This window comes from Chiloscyllium punctatum, chromosome 34, assembly GCF_047496795.1.
Source record: "Chiloscyllium punctatum isolate Juve2018m chromosome 34, sChiPun1.3, whole genome shotgun sequence".
Classification (NCBI taxonomy): Eukaryota; Metazoa; Chordata; class Chondrichthyes; order Orectolobiformes; family Hemiscylliidae; genus Chiloscyllium; species Chiloscyllium punctatum.
The window spans coordinates 47,350,021-47,357,159 of NC_092772.1; the positions used below are offsets into that span (position 1 = coordinate 47,350,021).

Consider the following 7,139-nt stretch of genomic DNA (forward strand, 5'->3'; position numbering starts at 1 on the left):
AGGGGAGGGAGGGGGTTACAGAGATAGGGAGGGGGTGTAGGGGAGGGAGGGGGTCACAGAGATAGGGAGGGGGTGTAGGGCTGGAGGGGGTCACAGAGATAGGGAGGGGGTGTAGGGGCTGGAGGGAGTTCCAGAGATAGGGAGGGGGTGTAGGGGAGGGAGGGGGTTACAGAGATAGGGAGGGGGTGTAGGGGAGGGAGGGGGTTACAGAGATAGGGAGGGGGTGTAGGGGCTGGAGGGGGTTACAGAGATAGGGAGGGGGTGTAGGGGCTGGAGGGGGTTACAGAGATAGGGAGGGGGTGTAGGGGTTGGAGGGGGTTACAGAGATAGCGAGGGGGTGTAGGAGCTGGAGGGGGTTACAGAGATAGGGAGGGGGTGTAGGGGCTGGAGGGGGTTACAGAGATAGGGAGGGGGTGTTGGGGCTGGAGGGACTAACAGAGATAGGGAGGGGGTGTAGGGGCTGGAGGGGGTTACAGAGATAGGGAGGGGGTGTAGGGGAGGGAGGGGGTTACAGAGATAGGGAGGGGGTGTAGGGGAGGGAGGGGGTTACAGAGATAGGGAGGGGGTGTAGGGGCTGGAGGGGGTTACAGAGATAGGGAGGGGGTGTTGGGGCTGGAGGGACTAACAGAGATAGGGAGGGGGTGTAGGGGAGGGAGGGGGTTACAGAGATAGGGAGGGGGTGTAGGGGCTGGAGGGGGTTACAGAGATAGGGAGGGGGTGTTGGGGCTGGAGGGGGTTACAGAGATAGGGAGGGGGTGTTGGGGCTGGAGGGACTAACAGAGATAGGGAGGGGGTGTAGGGGCTGGAGGGGGTTACAGAGATAGGGAGGGGGTGTTGGGGCTGGAGGGGGTTACAGAGATAGGGAGGGGGTGTTGGGGCTGGAGGGACTAACAGAGAGAGGGAGGGGGGGTAGGGGCCTGGAGGGGGTTACAGAGATAGGGAGGGGGTGTAGGGGCTGGAGGGGGTTACAGAGATAGGGAGGGGGTGTAGGGGCTGGAGGGGGTTACAGAGATAGGGAGGGGGTGTAGGGGCTGGAGGGGGTTACAGAGATAGGGAGGGGGTGTAGGGGCTGGAGGGGGTTACAGAGATAGGGAGGGGGTGTAGGGGCTGGAGGGGGTTACAGAGATAGGGAGGGGGTGTAGGGGCTGGAGTGGGTGACAGTGATAGGGAGGGGGTGTAGGGGCTGGAGGGGGTTACAGAGATAGGGAGGGGGTGTAGGGGCTGGAGTGGGTGACAGAGATAGGGAGGGTGTGTAGGGGCTGGAGGGGGTTACAGAGATAGGGAGGGGGTGTAGGGGCTGGAGGGGGTTAGAGAGATAGGGAGGGGGTTACAGAGATAGGGAGGGGGGTGTAGGGGCTGGAGGGGGGTGACAGAGATAGGGAGGGGGTTGCAGAGATAGGGAGGGGGGTGTAGGGGTTGGAGGGGGGTGACAGAGATAGGGAGGGGGTGTAGGGGCTGGAGGGGGTTAGAGAGATAGGGAGGGGGTGTAGGGGCTGGAGGGGGTTACAGAGATAGGGAGGGGGTGTAGGGGCTGGAGGGGGTTACAGAGTTAGGGAGGGGGTGTAGGGACTGGAGGGGGTTACAGAGATAGGGAGGGGGTGTAGGGTCTGGAGGAGGTTACAGAGATAGGGAGGGGGTGTAGGGGCTGGAGGGACTAACAGAGATAGGGAGGGGGCGTAGGGGCTGGAGGGGGTTACAGAGATAGGGAGGGGGTGTAGGGGCTGGAGGGGGTTACAGAGATAGGGAAGTGGTGGAGGGGCTGGAGGGGGTTACAGAGATAGGGAGGGGGTGGAGGGGATAGAGGGGGTTACAGAGTTAGGGAGGGGGTGTAGGGGCTGGAGGGGGGTTACAGAGATAGGGAGGGGGTGTAGGGGCTGGAGGGAGTTCCAGAGATAGGTAGGGGGTGTAGGGGCAGGAGGGGGTTACAGAGATAGGGAGGGGGTGTAGGGGCTGGAGGGGGTTACAGAGATAGGGAGGGGGTGTAGGGGCTGGAGGGGGTTACAGAGATAGGGAGGGGGTGTAGGGGCGGGAGGGGGTTACAGAGATAGGGAGGGGGTGTAGGGGCTGGACGGGGTTACAGAGATAGGGAGGGGGTGTAGGGGCTGGAGGGGGTTACAGAGATAGGGAAGGGGTGTAGGGCTGGAGGGGGTCACAGAGATAGGGAGGGGGTGTAGGGGCTGGAGGGGGTTACAGAGATAGGGAGGGGGTGTAGGGGTTGGAGGGGGTTACAGAGATAGCGAGGGGGTGTAGGAGCTGGAGGGGGTTTCAGAGATAGGGAGGGGGTGTAGGGGCTGGAGGGGGTTACAGAGATAGGGAGGGGGTGTAGGGGCTGGAGGGGGTTACAGAGATAGGGAGGGGTGTTGGGGCTGGAGGGACTAACAGAGATAGGGAGGGGGTGTAGGGGCTGGAGGGGGTTACAGAGATAGGGAGGGGGTGTAGGGGCTGGAGGGACTAACAGAGAGAGGGAGGGGGTGTAGGGGCTGGAGGGGGTTACAGAGATAGGGAGGGGGTGTTGGGGCTGGAGGGGGTTACAGAGATAGGGAGGGGGTGTAGGGGCTGGAGGGGGTTACAGAGATAGGGAGGGGGTGTTGGGGCTGGAGGGACTAACAGAGAGAGGGAGGGGGTGTAGGGGCTGGAGGGGGTTACAGAGATAGGGAGGGGGTGTTGGGGCTGGAGGGGTGTAGGGGCTGGGGGGGGTGTAGGGGCTGGAGGGGTGTAAGGGCTGGAGGGGGTTACAGAGATAGGGAGGGGGTGTAGGGGGTGGAGGGGGTTACAGAGATAGGGAGGGGGTGTAGGGGCTGGAGGGGGTTACAGAGATAGGGAGGGGGTGTAGGGGCTGGAGGGGGTTACAGAGATAGGGAGGGGGTGTAGGAGCTGGAGGGGGTTGCAGAGATAGGGAGGGGGTGTAGGGGCTGGAGGGGGTTACAGAGATAGGGAGGGGATGTAGGGGCTGAGGGGGTTACAGAGATAGGGAGGGGGTGTAGGGGCTGAAGGGACTAACAGAGATAGGGAGGGGGTGGAGGGGATAGAGGGGGTTACAGAGATAGGGAGGGGGTGTAGGGGCTGGAGGGGGTTACAGAGATAGGGAGGGGGTGTAGGGGCAGGAGGGGGTTACAGGGATAGGGAGGGGGTGGAGGGGATAGAGGGGGTTACAGAGATAGGGAGGGGGTGTAGGGGCTGGAGGGGATTACAGAGATAGGGAGGGGGTGTAGGGACTGGAAGGGGTGACAGAGATAGGGAGGGGGTGTAGGGACTGGAAGGGGTGACAGAGATAGGGAGGGGGTGTAGGGGCTGGAGGGGGTTACAGAGATAGGGAGGGGGTGTAGGAGCTGGAGGGGGTTACAGTGATAGGGAGGGGGTGTAGGGGCTGGAGGGGGTTACAGTGATAGGGAGGGGGTGTAGGGGCTGGAGGGGGTTACAGAGATAGGGAGGGGGTGTAGGGGCTGGAGGGGGTGACAGAGATAGGGAGGGGGTGTAGGGACTGGAGGGGGTTACAGAGATAGGGAGGTGGTGTAGGGGCTGGAGGGGGTTACAGAGATAGGGAGGGGGTGTAGGGGCTGGAGGGGGTTGCAGAGATAGGGAGGGGGTGTAGGAGCTGGAGGGGGTTACAGTGATAGGGAGGGGGTGTAGGGGCTGGAGGGGGTTACAGAGATAGGGAGGGGGTGTAGGAGCTGGAGGGGGTTACAGTGATAGGAAGGTGAAGCAATGCAGTTGATTATAGAATGAAAATTGGCACACCTCCCGACAGAAATAAGCACAAACATCAAACAGACCCCCCACACACAGACTGACAGTCTCTCCCAAAACGATGGGCATTGATCTGCTCTGCGTGTGGGTTCTCTCACTCGTACCCGTTCTCACATCTGTCAGGATCCTCTCCCTGGGAGGTTTCACATCAAACAGAATCTCCAGGAAAACAGAGATTCTCCCCCCAGGGCCTGGAACCGAGATTATCATTATCATTAGAAACCCGGATCCCAACCTGTAATTAAAGATTCAGGCGTTTTCATCAGTAATTTAACACAGGACAAAGATGGCCCACTCCCTCAGCACTGACCCTCCGACAGTGCCCACTCCCTCAGCACCGACCCTCCGACAGTGCCCACTCCCTCAGCACTGACCCTTCGGACAGTGCCCACTCCCTCAGCACTGACCCTCCGACAGTGCCCACTCCCTCAGCACTGACCCTTCGGACAGTGCCCACTCCCTCAGCACTGACCCTTCGGACAGTGCCCACTCCCTCAGCACTGCCCCTCCGACAGTGCCCACTCCGTCAGCACTGACCCTCCGACAGTGCCCACTCCCTCAGCACCGACCCTCCTATGGTACAGAGAACACCGAACGGAGAATTCACCACAAAGGTTTACAGGAAAGCCACACACACAGACCAAGTCCTAAACTATGAAAGCAACCACCCCAACACACACACAAACGAAGTTGCATCAGGACACTATTCAAAAGGGCCACAACACACTGCAGCACACCAGAACTACAAAAAGAGGAAGAGGAACACCTATACAATGTATTCGCCAAAAACGGATACCCTCGCAATTTCATCAACAGATGCCTAAGGGAGAGACAACGGAACGAGGACATGCCGCAACCCAAAGGACTAGCCACACTACCATACATCAGGAGCATTTCTGAACTGACAGCCAGACTATTGCGACCACTAGGACTCATAACAGCACACAAACCAACAGCGACTCTCAGACAACAACTCACCAGAACGAAGGACCCAATACCCAACATGAGCAAAACCACTGTAGTGTACAAAATCCCATGCAAGGGCTGCACAAAACACTACATAGGACAAACAGGAAGACAGCTAATGGTCCGTATCCATGAACATCAACTAGCCACGAAACGACACGACCAACTATCCTTAGTAGCCACACTCACAGATGACAAGCAACATGAATTCGACTGAGACAACACTACCATTATAGGGCAAGCCAAACAGAGAACAGCCAGGGAATTCCTAGAGGCATGGCACTCATCCACAGACTCTATCAACAAACACATCGACCTGGACCCAATATACCGACCACTACAGCGGACAGCTGGAACTGACAACCGGAAGCGGCAGAGACAGGCCACTATAAATGCCGGAGGAAAGATCACAGAAGCGCTTCCCAGGAGGCTCCCAAGCACTGAGGATGTCACCTAGACAGGGGACGAAACATTTGCAAGACAAATTCCCAGCTCGGCGAACAGAACCACAACAATGAGCACCCGAGCTACAAATCCTCTCCCAAACTTTGAACTGTCCCTCCCGTTCGTTGTGAATATTGAATGAGCAGCGTTTTCAGCTGGAATTCAGAATCCAGGAACATATCCGTCTCGGAGACTGTCATATCAGAATTCTGAGCTCCCTATAGAGTTTGCGCAGTGGATCCCAGGAGCCCACCTACTCCAGAGGAATGTAGTCATGTTTCGGAAGAGGATGTTATTGGAAGTTCGGTTCCATCATTTAAGCAGTCAGGAGCAGAGACTGGGTTTGCTCTGGAGTCAGACCAGGCTGGAGCAGGGAATTGAGAGAGCAGGAAGGGAGAAATAGAGAGAGCAAACGTAACCAAGTGAGTGAGGGGGCGAGAGGAGAGGGATAGAGCGTGAGGGAAAGAAAAAAGAAGTAGATTGTCAGGATGGGAGAGGGAAGGAAAGAAAGAGTGTGGTATGAGACAGTGAGACGCAGAGTGGGGTGGAGGGAGACTGTGTGAGAAAGTGAATAGAGAGAGGGGAGAGAGAGAGGCAGTGGGAGAGACGAGGGGGACAGAAGGAGAATTAGAGAGGGCCACTGCAGGGCCAAGTGACTCTGTGTGTGTGTGTGAGAGAGAGAGAGAGAAGGAGACAGAGAGGGAGAAAGAGAGAGAGAGAGGGGGATCGAAGGACTCAGGGAGAGAGACAGATAGAGAGGGAAACCCGGGGAGAGAGAGAGAGAGAGAAAAAAACAGTGAAAGAGTGAGAGGGACAGAGAGACCACAGGAGAGAGGGGAAAGAGAGAGAGTGTAGGGGGGAGAGAGAGGGAGGGACAGAGAAAGAAGGAGAGACAGATAGGGACAGAGAGACTAGGGGAGAGAGAGAGAGAGAGAGAGACAGAGAGAGAGGTTGAATCACTGATTAACACAGCAGGACTGGGGGGGCGGAGGAATCTGTGTGCTTTGAATCTGTGTGCTTTACACACAGCGGTGATTGTGACGGAACAGATTCCTAGGATTGCCAACACGCGGCACAGATGTGATTCAGAGCCGAGATCAGCAAGGAGTCAGCTCTAAACAGGTATGTGACTCTCTCCTGTGTGTCTCTGTCTCTCTCTCTCTCTCTGTGTCCCTGTCTGTCTCTCTGTCTCTGTCAGAGAGTCACAGAGCTGTACAGCATAGACCCTTCGGCCCATCCCGTCCATGCTGACCCAGACATCCCAACCCAATCCAGTCCCACCTGCCAGCACCCGGCCCATATCCCCCCAAACCCCTTCCTATTCATGTCCCCATCCAGATGCCTTTTAAATGCTGTCATTGTACCAGCCCCCACCCCATCCTCTGGCAGCTCATTCCATACACGTACCACCCTCTGGGTGGAAAGGTTGCCCCTTAGGTCCCTTTCCCCTCTCACCCTAAACCTAGGCCCCTCCCCCACCCCCAGGGAAAAGACCTTGACTATTTGTCTGTCCCAGTCTGTCTGTGGAGAGGGGAAGCCACTGCTCGGTGAGCTTCAAGGGAATCCTGTCCAGTTCCGTGAGTTTCTTTTCTGTCTGATCCTTGCCCTGTGATAATAGAGGGTGTGTTTACGGCTCTGGGGTGGGGGGGGGGGAGGGGAGGTGGGGTGGACCTCTCACACCCCGTTCACAGTCATGTCACAGATCCCCACGCTAACCCCCCCCTCCCTGTGACATCAGCCTGCATTGATTTGAAGTGGTTCGTGACACAGTGACTGAGTGTTGGCGGCGGAGAGAGGCCACATTTGTGGGTGCGGTGCCAATCGAGGGGGGGTGGGGGGAGACGGCTGCTTTCTCCCTGGACGGTGTTGAGCTTCTTGAGTGTTGTCAGAGCTGCCCTCCATCCAGGCTGGATTGTCTAGTGTCTCCCGAAACAGGTTAAACAGCTCCACGGTAAACAGATTGGTGCATGAGGTAAAAACAA

General features: G+C 57.7%; 1 protein-coding gene across 1 annotated transcript in view; it reads left to right on the plus strand.

Annotated features, from left to right (window-relative positions):
• The first annotated feature begins 6,013 nt into the window (after positions 1-6,013).
• Positions 6,014-7,139, plus strand: part of LOC140458817 (CD276 antigen-like) — a 118,187-nt gene continuing 117,061 nt past the window's right edge. Inside the window, exon 1 of the mRNA XM_072553471.1 lies at positions 6,014-6,279. The gene's annotated coding sequence lies outside the window, so the exon portion shown is untranslated. The remainder of the gene's footprint in view (positions 6,280-7,139) is intronic.